The following is a 22,130-nucleotide window of genomic DNA, read 5'->3' as shown; positions in this document are numbered from 1 at the left end:
AATAACCAGCATTGCTGTGTCATACAACTCCTTGGGATGTCATTTCCATTACAGTCTGTGTGACTAGCACCCCCTGAAGTTGGGCAGTGGACAGTGCTCTAACAACAATCCTTTGCAGCAGATATTATTAGCCCATTTTGGAGGTGGGATAACTGAGGCTCAGACAGGTTAAGAAAGTCACGCAGATCATAACCTCTGAACTGGGATCCAAACCCTGGTCTGTCTCTGAGACTGATGCAACTAACTGCTCCCTCATACCATCCCTGATAGTGTGTGAAGTCATCTTTGAGAACTAGTGAACTTGGGCTTGGACTAGCCCCCTGCAAAACCTCTTGCTTTCCATGGAGGGTTAGGAGGGCCTAGGTGGCAAAAGTCCCATGGAAGGTTTCCAACAGCCTGGCTTTTATCCTATGGATTAGAGACAAACAGACAAATATTGATAGCCGTGATGTAACATGTGGGCTGTTATCTTCCTAGAGACAGATGCCCTTCACTCTCTGGCCTTTCAGGGAGTGAATTACCTGGCAACCTTTACCTGCAAGCACGCTCAGGGCAATCTCTTCAGTCAGCTAAGAAAAAAGCCCTGCCCCCACTCATAGCTCACAATACATTTTTAGCCAAAAGAGTACCAGACATCAAGGGTGGATGAAGCAATAAAAATCCATCACAGCACCAGAGAAAAAAAGAAGGAGGCTTCTGCAGCTAACTCAAAAACATCACGATTATATTTGAAAGGTGCCAGTGTTATAATTTGTGAAATCAGTGGACACAAATCACGGCTATAGCTTACTGGCAATAAAGCAATTGGAGAGAACTAGCTGAGCTACAGCTTCTTTCTTTATTAAGTTAATACCACATCCACATGCTTATGAGGACGTGGGATAGGTGTTTTCTAAGTGAGAGTTCCTTCTCGGTTCTTTTCTCTGCAATCTTCCAGGGCCCTTGGTTTGTCATCAGAGTCAAGCAGATCTACCTGACCCTTTCTCATTGTCCCCTCAAATATACATTTCCATGAAAATTAAACAGGAACTGGAGGCTGTGGACATGTTGGGTCTGTTGCTTGGCTTTCTTATATTCTGCCCCAATCTACTGAACTCTGTAAACAAGGCTGATTTTCATGGTGGTTTCGGATCAACTCTTACATCTATGGCCCGTTCTTGCTTAGGACTATCCATGACATCATCCAAATGAGTCTTCAGCGCAGTACCAAGGATCCCCAAATTATCTTCTGCTCGCTATTGGTTTTAAAACAAACCAAACAACCCCAACAAATTAGAGAACTAAATGGCACTGACAAAGGATGGAGATAAGATACCCAATTGAGTAAGACTAACAGCCTATGTTGAAGGGAGAGCTCCTAGGGACGGGAACACGCACCTGCAGACAGCTCTTTACCCAACTGCCTGTGTCAAGAGGGAAGGAGAGAAACCCACGGCAGAGGCCTGAGGAGGAGTGAGGCAGCAGGGCAGTGGGTTCCCTGCAAGACGCTCCCAAGGAGAACGTGCCTCAGAGAGAAGGAATACCTCTGGCACTCCCACCAGTCCTGTGTACCCGGCGGCCTAACCTCATTCTATTGATTGGCAGCTGGGGTGATTCCAAGAAACTCCTTGACTGTCCTTCCTCCGGACCTGGAATTCCCTTCTATGTAATTCTTGCTGACTGAAAGCCTCAAAGCTAAGAAATTAATCTGTTTCTAAGGCAACATTAAAGCAACCACAGATTCTCATCCACTACTGTGGCCAGCACTTCCCAATGCTTCTAGACAATGATGTGATGCCAGAACATGACTTTTCTTATCTTACCATCTCCATCAACGCTGCAAATTACTGTTCTGGCCCCCAACCTCAGGCATTCAGGCCGTGACCACACTTCAGGAAGGAGCTCAGTTTCCACAGCAACTCTCTATTATCATTATTATTTTGCTTCCCAAAAAGAGCTTTTCCTCTTTGCTGCCTGATAAACTGGCACAGGTCCTGTAGGGCACAGGCCATGAGAGGTCATGTAAGGGCTCAAACCCTTTGGCCTGAACTCAGAAGACTAGAGTGAGGATCCTGTCTCATGTCAGAAAACACCCACGTCATTCATCAAAGAAGCCACTGGAGAAATGGTCAGGCAACGTGGCCAAAAAAGGAAAGATGGATTTAGGAGTCAGGGTAATGAAGAAGTTATTGAAAAGTCATGAGGTGCGGCCCTTGGCCCTTTTCCCCACTTTGTTTTTCTATAAAGAACTGATTACTTTTTATGTGCTACCCAATTTACTTTGGTTCTGTTTATTGTATTTCTCGCTCTCGTATATATAAACTCTGTAAGGGTAGGGACTTGTGTCTGTTTCATTCCCTGATGTATTCCTAGGGCAGAGTCTGGCACGCAGAAGACCTGCTTACGGAATAAATAAAATCGTTCACATAGGGTCATGTGTGGGTTCACCAAATCTCTGGTGGTGAGTGAGAATCTGGGCGCTGGACATGGGCATTTCTATTTGAAAATGTTCCCTATGGAAATAGATGCCCCCAAAGGAGCAGAGGCCAGTACCACCCTGAAAAGCCAATGTCAGTGTTAAATGGAGAAGAGGAATGTAATTCAGGCTCTTGGGCAGAGAACCTCAGGCTGGAAAAACTGATCTCCAGCATGACGAGTGGGGGTAGGGCCCTGGCATCGCCCCCAGCACCTGGGCGTGGGAGCCCCAGCTTGTTTCTTTGGCATTCCAAGATAGTGTGCTCTGTTGAGAGGGCCCTGATGCATAATTTGGACTTTCTCAGCAAAGCATGTATCTTCTTCTCCTCTCAGTATAATAAAAGGACACCTAGTCAAACACCAGCCAAAACCCACTTCCAAAAAGGGAAAGTGCATCAAGAATTTAAATAGATTAACTCTGCATACTGACATGGAAATGTGGGCGGGAAGAAGAAAGCTGGAGAATGAAGGGGGTCTTCCAATAGTACATACATGTGAGGAATTCAGAGGGAAGGCGCGCTGCTAACCTTGAGCTCCATGTAAAGTCAGGAGGGATTGTCCTCCGAATTCGTTATGCCAGCACCAGGGCAGGGCAAGGGCCCCCGCACTCGGGGGGCATTTACAACAGTAATGACCGAAATCACTGACTGGGCGCTGTCTTTGTCCCAGACGCTATACTGACTGCTTTGCATTCACTCTCCCTGACCGCTCTGACAATAGTGCACCAGGTATTACCATTCCCATTTTCCAAATGAGAAAAATCAACGGTTCATAAAAGTAAAGGGGCTGAAGTCATACAAACATAAGTGACAGGCACATTGGATGATACCATAATGCTTTCCAAAATGGTAGCCCATTTTTGTTTGTTTAACAATACACAGGTTAACAATGCTGGTAATAAAAATACTATGGTAGCCAAGAGCTCCTTTATTAAGTACTCAGAGCAGAATAACCTTCCGGCAGAGCAGAATAACCTTCCGGCGCTGCTCCATCTCCCACATGAATAAAGGGATGAAGTTTGCACCATCTCATCAGAGCCTTTATGTTCCCCTCCCGACTCCTGCCCCCCACCCTCCAAGTGAGGGTTTTATAAGCACTCCCTCCTGTTCATTTCGTACCAAGGAAAAGATGATCCATTTGGAGGCTCATCATCTAAAATCTGAGGTCTGAAATTACTCCCAAGTCATGTAATCATCTCAAGGTTTTTCTATTTGGTTAGAAGAAAAGAAAACAGAGAAAGAAATCCTAGCAGTGAGCAAGTGAAAGTAGAATAAAAGAGGACAATGGGTGGAGCTGGAGAGAACACCTCATTTTAGCATAACAAATTAATACTTTGCTCTAATAACAATAAATCGACAGTTTTTTTTTGAAGAATCTCGACACAGCTCACAAATTTACAGTCTTGGGGTCAAGACGTTATTTCTTGTTTTTAAATTTTTAAACTGGTAAATAATCCAAAGGAATGGGAAAACAATACATTCATTCACAGATCTGTCTGCCAAGGTTCTTAGTCACTCATAAGTCCCAGATACTGTGCTACAAAGATGAGTGAGATAATGTCCCCAGAGAGGCTCACATCCCAGTGGGGCATTAATACAAGTCAGGAACGAGTCCCCTTTCTGGAAGACAGAACTCCTCCATTCCTAGAGAATCACAGAAGAGGAGAACTTTCCAGACATTCAGACAGTGAGACCATCAGGGCACCTTGATACGCTCAGAGGGGACCGCCTAGTTCCCAGGTTAAAGCTCCTGGGGTCTTGGGTTAATACAGCCAGGTTTCTGGAAACTTCAGACTGCTCAGCCTACAGTCCTGCAACCAAGAGGTTTCAAGTGTAGTGAGCTCCTCGAGGCAGGGCCTCAAAGCATCTCTTCTGTACTCCGTGAATCTTTCAGGGGCCTCGTGATGGACAATAACAGCCATTTCAGGCAATAATTTGTTCAGCATCCACCCTGAAGAGAAACAACAGCCTTTTTTTGATGTTTTGGCCTTACACACAGAAAAATGAGGTCATATACATGCACTTATATCTGGGTCACCAACAAAGATTGCCTACGTAAAAATACTTCCCATGCTAGCTTGATGGCATTTTGACTTAAGAAATCTGTTTCTTTTTTTTGAGTCAAGTATAGCCCTCTCTATGTTTCTAGTTCTAGAGCGTGAACCATTCATTTACTCAACAAGCATTTATTGAGTGGCCTCTGTGTGCAAAGCATCAGACCAAACACAGCAGGGATCACAAGATGATCCCCAGATGGTCCCTGCCATCTTTAAGGGATTGTTACTCAAATGACCATGAATACTAGGAAGGCTGTGGAAAAGTCCATACAAGGAGAGGATTGGAAGAATGACAGAAGCTGGAGAGCGTGAGAGGACATTCCAGAAGGAAGACATGATGTGAATAAAGACATTGAACAATGCTTCTTCAACTTCAGCTCACCTAAGAATCACCTAGGAAGTTCATTAAAATGCAAATAATTGGGCCCTACCATCAGACATACAGTAGTTCTAAAGAGGAACGCCCAATTTGAATTTTAACAAGCTCCCTGGGTAATTCTGGTTTAGGCAGTTCTGACACCACCCCTGGAGAGATACTGACATAAAGGGTTGAAAGGCACAAAGGGCAGAACTGGGTCGCAGGGTACAAGTGGCATAAAGGCCATGGGCCATGTTTGCAAACACACACTGGAGAGCAGTGGAACTAAATAATGTACCTGATGGGAGGTCATGCCTAAAAAGTAGAAGATAATGGTTACTGTAATATCAGTAGGATGCTAATATGACATAATATTGGGTTGTCGGAAAAGTCATGGCGCATTTTTGCAACGAAAAACACAGAAAAAATGTCATGACTTTTCTGACAACCCAATATATCAGATGAGTTTTCCTTCTCAGATTGAGATTCCAGGCAACATCAAAACATGAAGCCCCTTGGTGAGTGTGTGTGGAGCGGTGGGGAGGGGAGGACAGAGCAGAATGAACCCTAGTAGATCACCGGGGCCTCCAAAAATGAGATTAAAGCACCGGGAGTAACTTACATCTACTTCATAATTTTGCCAAGGGTTAGTTCTGCCTTCTCTAAGCAGAAACAGTTAAGGATTGCTAGGACACTTCTCTGACGTGTGACAAAGACCCAGCGTAAATGGGGACTTTCTCTCTAGGTTCCATACAACAGCCCTGAATAGAGGTATAAAATACGCAGAACCATACACCCCAAACTGGAAGCCTTGGGTGCTGAGGAAAGCTGTGTTCTTTAAATGACAGGCTCTTTATGGGGCACTATCTACTACCCCTGATCACTTCAACTCCAGAGTAAATCTTTTCAGTCACTCTTTTTGCTTTCTAATCTGCCCTTTGAGACTGGGAATGTTTAATACAGAATCCAATTTCAAGCTATGTGATAAGAACCTCCAGAATGCTTTTTTTTCCCAAAAAAAATATTTTTTAACAAGGAAAATACTGGTTATGTGAGCAGAGGCTGGTGAATTTCATCAGCATTTTCCCTGAGTCATTAAGCTACATCTTCAAGTAGATTGCTTTTCAGGAGATAGTATCCCATCAGCTCGAGGTTTGTAAGTCTTTTACATTTTGCCACACGGCCTCAAATCACAGTCCTTGAGAGAATAAGATGCTCTTGAGAAGAGCAGAAATAGGAAATAAAAAGAAATATTTAGAGAAAAAAACTCAAGCCAATAGATGCTCATCTTACGGTGACCCTTCATCAATAGTCTATACTACAATTTTCTCAAGTTCCTGACGACATACTCAGTTACATGACTCGAAAACCAAGTGTATATGTACACAGAACAAATTCATTTTTAAAATAAAAGCAGCTTAGAAAGGAACTAGCACAATTTTATTATTTAGGGGAATAAACTGAGTGGCTTATGGAAAAACGTGAAATGTTTACACAAATCCCTGAGAACAGTTTATGAAACATACAGTTTCTCTACAAAATAAGGCATGCAGTGAATAAGCCCTGTAAACCAAACCCATACACTTGTATTTGAAGAGCTGTTTCAATATTGTCTTAAGTGTTATGATTTTAATATTAGTAACTCTGCCAAGATTTTCTGTGATAGGTCAAGATCAGAGAGGGCCAATTAAAAAGGTAGAGAGAAAAAGTCAGTGGAGAAAGAAATGCTAATTATTTAATTAGTAACTAAAGACAGTCCCATCTGTCTATGAAGCCTTTGTTTAAGCAAGAACTGTTTTCATCAATAGTAATGACTAATAAAAGAACATTCATTCATTCATTCAGCAAATGTATATTTTGTGTCTGACAATGTGCAAAGCATTGGGGCTCAGGCCCATGAGCTAAACAGACACAATCTCTCTCATCCTGGCATTTATTATCTAGCTGGGAAGACGGATAAGAGATGTCAATTCAACTGTTATAAAAAGAAACATGATTATTAACTGATAAATGCTTTGAAGGAAAAACACAGTCCTGCAGGAGTAAGTAATGGAGGACCTGCCCCACTAAGGTATTAGGAAAGGCTTTGCTGAAGAAGTAACGTGTAACTGGCATTTAAGATAGTCAGCAGGAAGCCAAGCAAAAGGTTATTGGGAGCACAAGGCCTTAGGTTGACACTTTTGCAATTACCCTTCTCTGACATGGGATTACTCACAGACCTACCTTCTTAGATATGCTGGGGGGTATGAGATCATCTTTTTAGAAAATACTGAAAGTAGTTTTTGTAGTTTATGTGAGACTTTTCCCCTCTGAGGTCACAGACGTGCAACGTGATAACTGCATTCTACCACACTGCTGGGGCCATGTGGTGGGTGGAAGGATCATTGGCCTGGGGGCCAAAAGACGTGCACGCTGGTCTCGGTTCTCACCAACCAGTCACGTGGCCCTAGACAAAGTCACTTTGCCTTTTCCAGCCTGATCTGTGAAATTGTGGAATTTTGCTAACAACCTAAAGCTCTGATATTCGAATCCATCACGCTGGTATTCAAGGTCATCACCCACAACCCAGCACTTGTCTCCCGGTAGTCAACTGAGCTACTAAAATGAAAACTACCCAAAGATGCATCACGTTTTCCTTTCTTGTGTTTTTCTACCTGTCCTCCATGATCCATCTTGAATGTCTAATTTCCCTTTGTAAAACTGTTTTATTGCTAGGAAGACACCTAAAAATCATCCAACTTTGCCCATTCCCTGAGTTCCTGACATGAAAACTCAGGCCATGATAACATAAAAAATTTTTCAAAGCCACACATCTCAGAAGAAACAAGGTCTGTGAGTTTTTAGGCCATCTCTCTTCCCACAGCATCAATCCAATTGCTAAGATTCCTCACCTTTGTATGTCTCACAATCTATCTGTGTGTTGGGAACTGGCAAATGACGACCAACAGATCAAACTAAGCCTGCCACCTGTTCTTATAAGGTCCATGAAATTAAATTTGTTTACATCTTTACATATTTGAAAAAATGAAAAAAAACAATATTTCATGACATGTGGAAATTATATGATGTTCAAATTTCAGTGTCAATAAATGTTTTATGGAACACAGCAAGTCCATTCATATAAGCAGTGTCTACTCGTATAGCTGCTTTCTCGCTAAAACATCAGTGCTGACTAATCGTGACAGACCCCATGGCCCACAAAGCCACAAATACTTACTATGTGGCCCTTTCAAAGACAGCTTTGTGACCTTTGGTGCATGCCATTGTGTGTGTCCCTATCTTCCTTCACCTCTCCATGACAACCTCCCACAATTAGCAAGTTCATGTAAAGGCACACAGGTAGCCACCGGGGTTCTCTCACTGTTCATCTCTCAGGTAATAAATGAGAACCAATCCTTACCGGGCACTCCTGTGCCAGAAACTGCTCTGAATGTTTTACAAGTATTAACACATTATTCTTCAAAAAAACCAAAAAACCCTATAATACTCTTGATTATTATTCCCATTTACCCATTTAATAGATGAAGAAAATGAGGCAGAGAGAAGTTAAGTACCGTGCATAATGTCAAATACACCATGTGCTGAATTCAAACAAATATAATAACTATCATGATATGTCTGCTGACCTCTGAGAATGTGAGTCTGAGCTCCCTAGGGCCCTTCGTTCTATGAGTAAACATCCTCAATCTAGAAGCAAAAGTCAGGGTTCTCTTTCTACCCTGGGGAATCGCTGCTATTCATCCAGGGACTCCAGAGGCCAGAAAATACAGGCACATTTCTGGAGGTCGTCTTCATTATCAAAGAGAAAAGGGAAATGTGACGTTCATGAAGTGGCTTCAGAGTCCTAGATCTGGATTCAACTATCCCCAATTTCACCCTCATAAAGGCACTCCATTTCATATGCCTCCCCTATACTTATTTGTTTAAAAACAAAACAAAACAAAACAAAACAGATGATCTCTGATGTCTTTTCCAGAGCAACTAGCAGTGGTTCTAAAGCAAGAGCACAGATGAAAGAGAAGCTCTTAAAACAGCTAAGCTGTGTGTCCTACAGAAGACAATGAACAGTCAGGGGAACAAAGAGCCATCACTCTGCTCAGCACCAACGCACACATTCCAGCTCTCAGGGGCTCACAGCTCCCAACATTTGAAAGGTGGATTGCTTTGGAAGAGTGACTTGGAACTTGTGTAAGACATGTGATATATGACTGAGCACCTCTTCAAACTCTATCCTTTTGTTCCTAGCTGATGCCACTCACTCTGGGGGCTCTACCGCTGTCTACGGGGGAAATTTAGCCTTGCAGGTAGAGTAAGCAGTCCGACTTTCTAAACCTGCTGCTAGGACTAGCTGCAATCCATCAAACAGAATAGAGCCAAGGGCCCTAGGTCCTTTGCTGTTAAGGAGAAGCAGAGGTGAGGAGCTGAAGAAGCTCAAGGGAGAAAGCACCAGAGCCATTTGGTGCTAAACAAAGAAAAACCACCGGTCATAGCACAGAAAACATAACCAAGAAATTTAAGAGAGGAGCAGGCTGGCAGGTGGTCTGTCCTTTGTCTGACCTCTCAGGCTGTTACAGCCTCTCTCCTCTGAGGATGTGCTGAAAATTCATCATAAATGTTGGGTTCATGTGCAAAATACATTTATGAATGCTTATGCTATCATTTGTTCCAAATGCACGGTTCCCATGGCATGGTCCCGACTGTGACAGACAGCTGATTTGAAAAGTCTGGAAATGGCCCTAACATTGCCCCAGGGTTGTCCTTGTCATAAATTAGCTGGGGCTGTTTATTTAAAAATAGCTAGGCTTTATTTATTTTTAAAGTCCTTTTTACTCTCCGAGAAGGAACTAAAATGCCGCCTCCTCCATGAAGCCTTTTCCGATGTTCTCTTCTCCCTTTCATCTCTACAGCACTTTGCTCATTAGCTGCAGTGATCCATCTCACTGGGCCCAGTATTTAGTTGTTCTAAATCATGACATCCCTAAGCACAGAGAATTTGGCACAAAGAACATGGCTTTTGAACAGCTTCAAAAACTAGTATCGTCACCTATTAACTCTTGGGTATTTAATGGAGCCACTGTCTTCATCTTTACATGGGGATAGGATGCTTCCTTGCAGGGCACTTACGAAAGCTGAATGAGAAAACACGTGCAGAGTGCTTAGATGGGTCCCTGAAACATAAAGGGTGCTCACCAAATGTCAAAGAACTCCTCTTCATCATCTGCAGTCTCTGGAAAGTCCATCACATTGCACACACTGAGTGCTCAATAAATATCATGGTTAGGTGGAAATAAATTGCTGAATCACCCACTTGTCTGTTTGACTTCATCTCACATTAGATTCAACCAGGAAATTATTGATTATGCTGACTTCACACGCAATGCCATCTACAAAGTGATTACTTTCTGTCTTTTTTTTTTTTTAATGAAGATGGATTCTTCTATTTACATGTATTTTCCTATGTGTATTACATACACAAGAAACCATGTGTCTGCATCAGTATCACACACGCTTTCTAAGTTACTGGTGTGAATATTCCTAAATGATACAATAGAAGCCATTCAAGATTTTAAGGATATCATTTCACACTAGGGAAAATATTTTGCACATTTCTCAGAAGACTTAAAAAGGCTAACCTTACAGGAAAGAATCAAATTGTTATTGCCTTTGCTGCCCTGGAAGTAAAATTTCAAGTAAAATTTCGGTGTGAGAGTTTGTCTTTGCTTGTGTCTGGCTACTCTCAGCAGCTGGGCTCCCAAGCAGGCAGGTTCCTCACACTTCCCCACCAGAAGGGCGGTTTCAGGGTATTAACTGGGCAGCAACTTAGTTTCAAAATTTTTTCACTTCCTCTGCATCTTCCTGTGTTCCAGGCCCTCAGGAGTTTTCTATCTGCAAGCTGATCTGATAAACCAATGCAAGTTAAAAAAATGAATAACATGCTAATGGTTTGTGATAATTAATGGTAGCTCCTTCTTAGATAACATCACCGCATTTTGTTAGGGACCGGAGGAAATAACTTATTCAAAAGAATGTCTCTGAGAATTTCATATCCTATGCTGGCAGATGGATAAATGCTTTGAACCTAGGAACCTAGGGATGTTTTGCCCTCCTCAAATCATTTTATAAAATAACTTTTTTTTTCTTTAGTTTCAGGTGTACAAAGCAACATAATAGACATTTATACCCTTCACAAAATGATAAACTCCCTCCCCCAAGCTACTACCCCTCTGACATCATATATAACTGTTACAATACCACTGACTATCTTCCTTACGCTATATTCCACCTCTCTTGACTATATATATATATATATATATATATATATATATGGTTGTCGGAAAAGTCATGACACACACACACACACACACACACATATATTTCCCTTATAGTTGACATATAATATTATTCTACTTCAGCTTTAGGTGTATAGCACATTGATCAGGCATCCACACAGTCTATAACGTGATCCCCTTGAGAAGTCCAGGGCCCATCTGGCACCTTATATAATCTTGGCAACATTGTGGATTATATTCCCCATTCTGTATTTCATATCCCCAGATCACAAATGCATTTCCTTCACTTCAGCTGCCAGTTGGAATTCCTCTTCTTCTTCTCCTGAAATTGACTAGAAAGTTTCAGGTAAAGAGAAAATGGTTCTCCTGAACCTCTCTGTCTTGTTACTTACTACACTCTCTTGGCTGTGCAGATCAAAGGACAAGCGCAAACTTAAAACACTTAGCGTTCAATACAGAGAGCTGTCAGCAAAGAGAGCCTACCAAAAACACAGAAGGTAACAAGGGCTGTGAGGAACTGTCTTCCAAGGTATGTCAGCACACCAGGAAAATGGCCCAACCTCCTAATTTGACTCTGAGCTGCTTTGGATAAAAACATACCAGTAAGAGTGGTTTACCTTAGGAGTCTCCTATTCAGAAAATGGACTGTTTGATTTATAGACCCTATTGAGAACCTAATCATTGATTAGTTTAAGTATTAGAAATACGTGTTGTAGAAATATATTTTGTGATGTGTGTATGTGCATGTGAGGCTGAGGAGGGAGGGAGGCTGGAAGAAAGAGAGATGGACACACACACACACACACACGCATACCTTTTGGAAGACAAAGAAAGAAAACTGGAAATAATCCCAATACACTTAATGAGGCCTCACCGGACTAGTCCTGAGTCCAAATCAAAACCTCAAGGCAGTCTGAAAGCTTACATTCCCAGAATCTAGTCCATCACAATGGGTCAGAAAACACTTGACATTTCCTTCCACTACATCTCAAGTATGTCTCCAAGCATTAGCCATCCCTTTGTTCAGAGAGTAAACTGGAAACAGCTAATTCAGCAACTCAGTGGCTTGGGGAGCCACGAATACTACTAAGAATTAGAACCGAAGTGAGAGGCAGCTAAGGGGATTATTCTGATAACTAGATGAGACTCAGAACCTAGGGAAAGTCGGGGAAAATATTTGCCACAAGAGGGAGCAGGAGAATTTGGTCAGATGGGAGACTATTTGGTAGATCTTATGATGAGGGATCTAACTATGAGGCCTGGATGATTTGGGAAGATGTTTTGGGAAGAGACATTTACCCCTTAGAGGAGAAAAAAAAAAAGAATGAAAGGATCAGGAAGAAGAGAAAGGTCATCGCACGTTGATTCCAAAGTGCTTAGCAAATGTAAAGCAACAATCTAATTTTTAGTTAAAAGCAACACACATGCACTCTGCAAAAATATAAGCCATGAAAGATATGTGTGTTTCTAACCACCTCTTTTAATTGTATATTTCTTTTTCCTGATTTAATTTCTGTTTGTTTTGATGTTGTTTATGTCCCTGCCGATGGGGCAGCCTTGCTTGCTTCCTACCTGCATGCTATTCTCCCTCTACCTGAAGGCATCATGGAAAAAGGGCTCTTCTCACTGATTTGCAACATGAAAACCTGATAGTCAAGTCCTAAAATGCACTTACTTTGGGAGAAACACACCCATGAGCTAAATGAATGCTTTAACTTGCTTTAAAAGGAGAATCCAACTTCAGTGGATATGCAAAGTTTCCTCATCATTTATTTTGTCAAAGAAACACATTAAGTACTTAGAGGGAAGGAACGATGCGTTTACTTTGCAAGATAAATAAAAGTCTATTTTTGTCTGATAAAAAACATGTTAAATATAGCTTGCTAACAAAATGTTGAAGCTCTCTTGGAATATATTTTTTTCTCAAAACATAGTAAGCTAAAAAGAGCAATTAACTTAATTCTTGCAAATAGTCCTGTAGGTGTTACTGACTATATTTCACCTTCTTTTTGTAATTTTATTTGGAGTTTAAAGCACAGCTACTGCTATGCATTTCCTTCCCCTTCACAGTTAACAAAAGGGTTATCTAGTTTTCAATCTTAATCCAAAAAGATACAGTAGAAACCATTAGATAGTAACGGTAAAAATTAAATATAAAAATAGATAGGTAGGTAGAGAAATAAACAGAGACATAGATATAACGCATAGCCTTCATACTCTCAATTCATTACTTTTCCTCTTCCAGCCCTGTTAAGCTTGCAAGACAGTAAACGAAACCTAATTATCGTGGACACTTACTCCTTTGCAATGTCTGCACAGCTCAACAGTAAATAATAGTTTACCTTTGTCTAGCTCTTTTTTCCCCCCCTTAGGAGTTAATCATTCCATATTTAATAAAAGACAACAGCCATTTTAGAGGGGACAAAAAATCAGGGATCCTTTTATAGTAGCTGGGAGAAATCCTAACTAAAGAGCCTTTAGATCCAAATGGAATCCTGCAAGCAGGCAGAATTTATAAAATGAAAACCATTTAAGAAAACACATCTTGCTTCTTGATGAAATAAGTGGGTCTTTCCCCTCCTTGTCCCTCACAAAGCCCCAAAGATGGAGCTAGCCCTCCCTTCCTTCCTTCCTTCATACCCGCCTAACCTCCCAATTAAGCAAGTTTAGCAAAACCCAGAGTTAAACCCAAGTAACAGAGGATTTGAAAGAGGAACCTAAAAACAATCATCCCTATTCTGGCTTTGTTTTCTTATATGCAATGAATGAAACATCTAGATATATTTTCCTCCCTCCTTTCCTGACTTGCTGCAGGGGGTAGCTTTGGGAGAGAAAGAGAAAACATGTGAGGCTATGTGTGTGTGCTGGGGGCATGGGTGGGAGGTATGCTTTGAGAATCCCCTCCTGGTCGCTCCCCATTTCCTTTCCATCTTGACACCTATGCTGGATTGTGGATGTTTCATTATTGCTCATGTTTGGAGATACTCAAGCTCTGCCTTTCGGCAGATCGGATCAGAATTTCCACCTACTCCGCTAGCTAGCTCCTTCGTGATCAAGATACCTGTACTGTCTTTACCACGTCTGTCATTTTTTAAAACGCTTCTTCCATTACACGTCCTACTGATATCCTTTTTTCTCTTTTTAGTCTTTACACCTCCAGCAGGACAAAGTTTGTATTGTTACATTCACAACCACTAGTGGCTGACTAGCAGGAGGGAGACAGAGCGCGCCAGCAAGGCAGTCAGCCTAAGGGGGGGGGGGGGGGGGGGGGGTTAAAACCGATCCCTAGTACAAAGCATGACTTTCTTCCCAATGACTGCAGACACCATGCACAGTGCTCTCTTCAAACATTCTTTGTAAAATTTGATCATTCTGCTCTGAACCCAACCACTGCCACTTTGTCTGGCAGAGGGAAATCGGAACTGCGAGCCCACAGGCCATTCATCAGTCACCGGAATCCATGGGGGGAGGGGGGTTTTAAAAATCAAGGACGCACACATACTGTATTTGTAAAAGCAACGCCTGGGCGGATTTGGTTTTTCTAGCCGAGTGTCCACCCATAAGACCTCCCTCTTCTTCATTAAGGTGGAGCCAAGAAGGGTATCCTCACATCTCACAACACAGACCATTTCCCCAAGAGCCAGCAAAGCTCCACAGACAGATATGCATCTGCAAAGTTCCCCTCGAATCTTTTGGGGGTAGGGGGAGGTGAATGCCTGTACGTGCAGAATCCCCAAAGCCCACCCCGGCGCAATGCCCGGAAACCCGGACCCTTCAGCCCACTCCCCCGCTGCATTTCTCCCATATCTGTTCTCCCGGCCCGGGCCACACCTCCCTCAGCTCCGCAGTCCGAGGTGAAGGAGCAACCAGCGCTCGGCAGAAAAGAGGACTCCAGAGCGTGGCTTTGGGGAAGAACCCAGGGATTACCAGGAGGAGGGATGACCGCGAAGCAGAGCCCAGTGGGTGGGGACGCCTGGATCCCCAGTAGCGCTGTATTCCGGGTGGACTTAGCTCTTTGCGCCCCGAAGCCTCAAGAGCCCAGAGCGGTGCAGGGTGCAGCATCGCTGCTTAGCAGCCCCTTTTGCTTCCGGCAGCCAGGACCCGCAGGCAGGCACACTCACACCCAGAGGCTCAAGCCTGAACGATCTCATTCCTCGAGAAGCGTGGACACCCCGGAACATGTGTGGACACACACACACACACACACACACACACACACACACACACACACACACATACGATTTAGGAGCCGGTCCTTTGTCAAAGCGGAGGGAAGTATAGCCTCACGAACAACAAATGGAAAATAGTTGGCGGTATCAGACCCAGTCCCTCCGGCTTGCCCATCATAAGATCCTACCTGGTTTGGGGAAGTGTGGATAGATCCTTCCCTCTGTTCCTCCACGCTAGTAGGAAATACGGCGCACCCCCTCCTTTTAAATATCTCCCGATCAGGAAGAGGTCGCTCCCATCTTCAGCGGGAAGCACAAAGCTGGGGACCGCGGGCAGGTTCCCGTGCAGCGCCGGCGCGAGCAGGAGCGGCGGCAGCGGGCAGCCGGTGCGCGCGGGCGGGAGGCAGCGCCGAGGCCGGGAGGCTGGGAGGGCCAGGGCCCGGGCGGCGTGCGCGCTCCCCTCCCCCCGCGCACACTCGCCCGCCCGCCGCCCGCCGGCCGCCCGCAGCCTCGCACTGGCTCACACGCGTGCTCGGCCCCGCTCCCGCCGCCGCCGCCTCCGCCGCGGCCCTCCGAGTCCCCGCGCCCCGGCACCCCTGAGGGTCCCCTGGTGCCCTCGGCCACCGCCGGGTAGTAGAGCCGGCGCGTTTCTGGAGCACTAAGCCGGTAGCGAGCTCTTCCAGCCTCGCAGCTGCTGAGATTTTTTCGATTCCCCCCGGCTCTGCAGTGCGTTCCGGCTGCGCGCTAGCGCTCTCTCCGGCGCCCAGCCCATCGGTTGCACATGCAGACAGGCACTGCAACTTTTCAACCTTCCTCGCCTCACCGACAGACAGAACCCCAACCCCAACTCTCCCTACTCGTTTCTCACCTCTGAAATTGTTAATCGGGTATATCTTTCTTCTTCCACTTTCTATCCCTCTGCTAACGGAAGCTCTCTTTTAGCAAAGGGATCGGGGATATAGCAGTGGTTTTCTCTTAAATCCTCACTCCGAGTTTCTCCTACATATCAGACATGCACAGCAACACGCTGGCTAGTAGCTGCTGACACAAGCAGATAAGGATATGGGGGTGGGGAGAGAGGTATTCCCCAGCCAAGAACTCGGAAAGATTCTCTGTCTTGGCATTTCCCTCCAAGATTGCAGCTCACCTGGGAATAAAGACCAAGAGACTGTTTAATGTGAAAGCCATGCAGCTTTTAAACTACAGAGAGGAGTAAAAGCTGAGCAGTATGGTTGAGCTGGGAACGATCTAATGCAGCAATCGACGAACCATTCATTGCCCTTTCCAAGAGAAGCACTATCATTGCCAATACATCACTTCCCCATAATTAATAAAGGAGCATTGCACCAGGCTCTTGCTCTCTTGACAGCTCATTCATCCTTACAAATCCTTAATGACTTGGCAGGATGAAAGGCTAGACCTACTGTGGAGTTCACAAACCTGGCTGCACATCAGACACCTGGGAAGCTTGTTCAAAATGCAGATTTTAGCGTCCCATCTGAGACTCTGCTGTTGTAGCTCTCAAGCAGGACTTCAAGTTCGTATTATATTTTAAAGCACCAGTTTGTATTTCAAACCACTGGTGTGGTTTGCCAAGGTGTGGGGGGTCAGGGGCAGCTCTATGGGGAAGGTTAGAGGAGAGAGCTGTAGAGCGCTAGGCAAAATGTTAAATCCTTTGGCAGAGTTCTCCCCAGTACTTACAGTGCCGCTCTGGGGCAGCCAGCCCATAAGAAAAGACAGATTCTGACCGGGAACCCCACTGTTTGGCTATGAGACCAAGAGGGGCTAACAGATGTAGCCGTCCTCTGCCTCCATGCCAGTGGCTTTCAACTCTGACTGCACCTCAGAATCGACAGGGGAGCTTTTAAAAATCCCAGTGTTTAGGCCACACCCCAGACAGACCCATTCACTTGCAATCTCTGTGGGTTCCCTGGTTGATTTCTGTGTAACCAAGGTTGAGAACTACTGTTCTAGGCCAATCCTGCTCCCATGAGAATGTGCATATGCATAACCTTGGGAGTGCCCTTTCTTATGTAGTAGATCTGGAGCAGGCCTGGGATCCGCATGTCAGCATCACTTACTAGTGCTGTGCATGCTGCCAGAAGGGGGCCCACATTTTAATTAGCAGGAGTTTGTTGAGTTCCCTCCAGTGGTTGAGGTCACACAGCACGGTGGAGGAAATTCCAAGCTTCTTCTTGTCTTGTACATTCCCAGGAATCATTTCTCTCTAAGAACATTTTCCTTTTCTTGCTTATGAGTTAAATTTTCTTGGAAGCCACTCTCTGCACACAAACTTTTTGTTAGACTGCACTGATGAGTGCGTGTGCCCAGAATCACATGTAGAGAGACACAGAAGGTCACTATCTCTCTGTCCTCAGCCAAAAGTTCCTTAGGGTCCTGAGTTTAAGGGAGTGTGGGAGGCAGACGTTTGGCTCACACTCTACAAAAGGGGCTTGGAGAGCAAAGTGGGGGCTTTCTAAATGACACAGAGAAAAGCACAGGAGTCTAAAGACTCCACCCATAGGAAATGGGACAAAGCTAACTGAAAGAGCGGAGTGAAAGAGCTAAATGAAAACGTGGAGTACATCTTATTAGAAATACACTCTGTGGAAAAGGTGTGGTCTATTAGTGCTATTATGGACCACTTAGTGAAAGCTCAGATTTTCTGGAAAGTGGAAGCATGATTGTGACATGGGGTAACAAGGGCCTTGTTCTACTTTTTTTGTTTTGTTTTGTTTCAGGTGTATAAGACAACATAGTGATTACGCATTTATATACCTCACAAAGTGATAAACCCCATAAATTACCCATCTGACACTGTCCTTAAAGTCTATGTTCCATTGGTGCCCAGAGTCCTTCTTGGCAGCCCCTTAAAAAGGCATAAAGCCTGCATCTTGGGTCTTGTTATTCCTCCTCTCTTCCAACCTAGATTGACATTAGGTTAGTTTGGTTTATTGGGGGAGGAGGGGAACCTCCATTAAATGGTCCTCTCTTTACCTAGAACCTTTAAAGTAGTCTAGCGCCTACTTTAAATTTGGCACCCTTTTTGATTTGGCGCAATGTCTGAACCCCTAATTTTTATTTTGCCTTTCATTTCTCACTAAAGGAATCTTTATAAGGGTTCCAGGGCCCCGAGGCAAACCGAACCTTTTGCTCCCTCCTAAATGTCAAGCATGACTGGGTTTTTATTACAAGAATTATCAGAGGCTACATCACTGGCACAAAGCTCTAGGTGAGGAAATTGCGAGGCTGCGGCAGTCTGTGGCTTTGGAAAGAAGACATAATGCATGTAGGAAGGTGGTGATTTACATTCCAATGGCAATATTATTTCTTAAGTGTATTCTTGAATAGTGATTGCCATTCTTTCCTTGGGACTTGAGATTCAGTTATGAGTTTCCACTGTTATGTTTCCAAGCAGGAGGGCATGGCCATTTTGGGGACTCCACGGGGATTTCACTAACACTTGATATACGCTGATGATGGTTCAGATTTTCATGAACTATTTTCCTGCAAATCTTCAGGAGATTTTAGCCAACTCATTTTTGGACCATGTATAAAAGTTGTGAATTTGGTCCAACTTTTTTTATCCAGTTCATGGAACAATTAGACATATGATCTGGGGTACCAAACTTAAAAAAAATATATATTTAGTATTTTACTAAAACACCCAATACTCGGGGAAAAATTACTTTGTTGTAATGCAATTCCTGTCATGTCCTGAATCCTGGGAGCCCAGCACAGTGCAGGGTACCAGCATCTCTCCTTAGCAGCCCTTCCTTCTTCCCGCAGCTGGCACTGTTTTGAATTATTTAGGTCAGAGCTACCATCATTGTTGTTGTTTTTTCAGTGCTTGGGGCTTCACAAGTGAGTTAATATAGAATCAGGACTTCCCCCATCTCATTTAAATTTTGCTAGTCTTTACCATTCAACTCTGCTTATTCATGGGCTCAATCTGATTCTGATTTCTACATTTAAAAAAAAATGATTAGAGCACCCTCCGCCTGGCCAGCTGGTGGAGCTTAGCATTAGCCCCTCCCATACCTAGGGATGTTGAGTGGGTCACTGGCTCCATTTGTCCTTTGGGTGTTTGTTGCTGCTGATTGGATCCAGGGGTTTTTGCTTCAGCGTTCTGGGGGTTCTTTGTTGACTTCTAAGTGCTATTGTTCCTTCCCTGGTGTCTTGTTCCTGCAATTAAACTTTTACTTCTCTGTTTTGTTTTGACCAGTTGAGCACCAAACTGGAACCCTATTCAGTAAGTGGGCCCTGATACTGGGTGGGAACAGCCTTCCTATCAGATTCACAGTTATAAACTATGCTCTTTCTTACACCCCATGCTGTGAGATCACCCACTTCCTGTGAATTTGTCGCAGTCTTTGGATATCAGGTGCCTGCACTTCTGCATTTGAGCAACTTACAGTCAAGGGTTGGGCTTGTACAAAACCTTAACACTTTTGTTTTTCATTTCTGCCCCTTATTACATTAAGGTCACATCTAGTCTATATCCCACAACTTTGCCAATGGTAAGGTTACCAGTGAGTAACTCAGTGACAGAATCATTATCTAGAGCAGCAGTTCTCAACCTGTGGGTTGCGACCCCTTTCACAGGGGTCGCCGGGTACTCATATGTGGGCATATCTGCATGTGGGCCTGGAGACGGATAGAGGAGCGGTGTCTCGGTTCCTAAGACCATAGAAAATATGTGTTTTCCGATGGTCTTAGGTGACCCCTGTGAAAGGTTGAGAACCGCTGATCTAGAGGGTCAGAAAACAACAGAGATTGGTTAAGAGTTAAGGCTTTGGAGTCAGACTATCTAGAGTCAGAATATCACCTCAGGCTGTGTGACCTTAGGGAAGTTTATTAACCTCTCTGAGTCACAATATCTTTGTCTGGAAAACCTAGATGGTAAAGATCTCCTTCAAGGAGCTATGGGGAGGATAAAAATGTATATAATGTGTTTGACAGAGTTTCTGATCATAGTAATTATTCAATAAATGATGTTGTTTTTATTATTATTGGTAAAGTTCTATAAAAATGATATCCATAAAGTATACAAAAAGGTTCCATATAATTAGGCTCTTCATATTCAGTCCATCTCATTATGGGCAATAATTATGCTATCATTTTTGTTATACAGAATTCTATACAATGAATAATCTAAGAAAATGGGTGCCTCTATAGTACGAAAGTCCTTTACTTCTCTGCAGTGAGAGAAGCTGTTTGTGCACTTTCTGATATTGTAAGTACAGAGTGTGGTTATGTGATTAATAAAGGGGACACTGCATTCTTGCTGGATCACAATATGAATTTTCTTTTATGTCTGGATATCAACTTGGTCCCATTCTCTACTATAATCCGAGGGTATAATTTCCAATAGAGCCATTTTAAACCAATTCCACTACAATAAAGATTTTGGTTGTCACATTAATTCTATTAACAGGGGGGTCTTATTAGACGTAAACTTCTTCGCTAAGTTTGCAAAAACTTTCCTCAATATTTCTCCAAGGACTCTTCATCAGTAGGGATTCAAGATGCAGCCCTTGGGGTGCTCTAGACCAGGCCGCAATCCAGTTCTGAAGCAATGTCCCTGAAAGATTGCTCTTCAGCTTTTTCAATAAATCTCTTTTTTAAGGCATCATCTATGATGTATAGCTTCTCTGCATCTTCACTTGCTGGGCACTGATTAGAATCTTTTGGGAACTGCCAATGTTTTAGTGGTTACTGCAGTGCCCAGACAACAGCCCTTGAAAACAGTCATAACAAAAATACCTAAGGGGGAAATAGACTGAACTTATGGGTGTCTTAATTCATGGTTTTAATGATCCTGATTCTGCTACCACTGGAGGTATCTCGCAATAATGAAACTATATGATCTTGTCTCTCTAAACCTTCAGAATCCTATAGAGTGTGCTAAGCAATCATGAGCAAGAGAAGCTCAGAAACTACATTTTCTTTTATCATTTCCTGTTGCACACACAAAAGCTTAGACATCTTTGGATATGTTCCAGAAATTTTAAGAGTACAGACCAAAATAAGCTATTTATGTAGATCTTAAAATTATTTGTCATTTTCTACTTAATTTTTATATAAGAAATCATATGAACTAGTTGTATGAGCTCTGGTCACTCTCATTGTAAAGACTGAGAAAGTACAGAGATTTGTCCAATCCTAGCTACACAGAGGTATGAGTTGTGTTGTTTTAAAATAATATTGAAGCCCAGGCCCACTCTTAGAGATTCTGTTCCTATCGATCTGAAGTGAAGTACGGGCACTGGTATTTTTTTAAGTTCCCTTGGTGGGACTAAGGTTCAGCCAGAGCTGAGAACCACTGGCCTAAGATCAAATAGATAATTAGTAATAAAGACAAGTGAAAAAAATCTACCACAATGCTGTTTCTATGCTGCTGCTCCTTTGAACACTGATTATTTCACAGAATATAAAAATGGGACATTTCTTGGAAATGTAAGAGAACTTACAAATGTCTGAGAGTCCTTCTGAGTCTTCATGAGCACAAGTGGGTATTGTAATTGACCTGATATATATATAAACAGATTGGAAGATGTGATCAAGAAAGTGCAGTCCATGGCTTCAGGGCCCCCACCTGGTCCTCAGCACCTAGAGCAGTTTTTGGTGCACGGTAGATGAATTAACGAAACACATAATGTCCCTTGTCAGGGGCCTGGCCTCTATGGACAGAAGATAGATTTGGGTTATAAGGGAAAGTTAACTCTTTGGCCCGTGTCCAGTGCAATCTGCAACTTAATAGCGATCATCTCCTTAGAGCACAGTGAAGGTCCTGGTTAGCA

The 22,130-nt window shown here is 43.4% G+C and overlaps 1 protein-coding gene across 13 annotated transcripts in view; it reads right to left on the bottom strand.

Annotated features, from left to right (window-relative positions):
• SLC8A1 (solute carrier family 8 member A1) overlaps window positions 1-22,130 on the bottom strand; it is a 387,692-nt gene that overhangs the window by 293,959 nt on the left and 71,603 nt on the right. For 2 of the 13 annotated variants that reach the window (XM_019647921.1, XM_019647919.1), the window contains exon 1: window positions 15,516-15,720. The exons of 10 other annotated variants lie outside the window; for them this stretch is intronic. The gene's annotated coding sequence lies outside the window, so the exon portion shown is untranslated. Of the gene's footprint in view, window positions 1-15,515; window positions 15,721-16,195; window positions 16,298-22,130 lie in introns of those variants that run through there. One more of the 13 variants, XM_019647922.1, reaches the window with a different exon arrangement.

Source organism: Hipposideros armiger, unplaced genomic scaffold (genome assembly GCF_001890085.2).
Source record: "Hipposideros armiger isolate ML-2016 unplaced genomic scaffold, ASM189008v1 scaffold_118, whole genome shotgun sequence".
Lineage (NCBI taxonomy): Eukaryota > Metazoa > Chordata > Mammalia > Chiroptera > Hipposideridae > Hipposideros > Hipposideros armiger.
Note: the sequence above shows the minus strand (reverse complement) of the source record. Positions and strands in the feature narration are given on the sequence as shown.